We start from the raw sequence: 1,088 nt of genomic DNA, 5'->3' as shown, positions 1-1,088 counted from the left end.
AATCAGGACAGCACAGTCAGCCTTTAAAAGACAAAAAACATCCTGTTAAATAAATGTTCCTCAAAAAGATGAACTCACCCTTTTCCAATACAAAACCCAAGCCTACAGTTATTTTCAAGTAATCCTACAAACCTGAGATGTGCCTGTAATCATGTTTTTGATAAAGTCTCTGTGTCCTGGGGCATCAATGATGGTCACATAATACTTGCTGGTCTCGAATTTCCACAGGGAGATATCAATGGTGATACCACGTTCGCGTTCAGCTTTCAGTTTATCCAAGACCCAGGCATACTTGAAGGAGCCTTTTCCCATCTGTAAGGATTAAGAATGGTTACTTGGCAACTAAAACCCAAACTTCCAACTTGAAATCACTAACTCCTGCTTAAGCTGAAATGCGGATTCCCCTTTACAGCTGTTGGGTAGTTCTATCTCCCAAAGTTACATAGATAAAAAAACTCTTAACAGCAAGCACAAACTTAATCTACCGTAAGCAGATTCTGATAGACTAGTAACTAGTTTTGGGGAAGTTGACACTGGCCGACTTATTTTTTAACGATCTCTCATTAAGTTAGTATACCAACCTCAGCAGCCTCCTTCTCAAATTTCTCGATAGTTCTTTTGTCGATTCCACCACATTTGTAGATCAGATGGCCTGTAGTGGTAGACTTGCCCGAATCTACGTGTCCAATGACGACGATGTTGATGTGAGTCTTCTCCTTTCCCATTTTGGTTTAGGTTTAGCGGTGGTTTTCACGACACCTAAATTTTAGGGTAGAACAAACCCTTTTAACTACTTTCCCGGAGGCTTGAAAATAAGCCACGACCCAAACTCGCAGAGACCAAATTCCAAGAATTACAACCAGGGCCAAGCTGGCCCAACTCTCGTCTCCACCCACCAAGCGTGGGGTTAACTCCACCGCCTAAAATCCCCTCCCCCACTCCGGGGAAGGCCTGCTTTTAAGGCGTTGAGGCAGAATGGAGGTGCCAAGACGGCGTTCGGTACACCGTAGGGTCACAGGAAGCAGCGGCCTAACAGGGAAAGGCCCTTTTCCTTTGTGTGGGTGACTCACCCGCCCGCTCTCCCGGGC

This window comes from Vulpes lagopus, chromosome 1 (assembly GCF_018345385.1).
Source record: "Vulpes lagopus strain Blue_001 chromosome 1, ASM1834538v1, whole genome shotgun sequence".
In the NCBI taxonomy this organism is placed as follows: Eukaryota; Metazoa; Chordata; class Mammalia; order Carnivora; family Canidae; genus Vulpes; species Vulpes lagopus.
Note: the sequence above shows the minus strand (reverse complement) of the source record.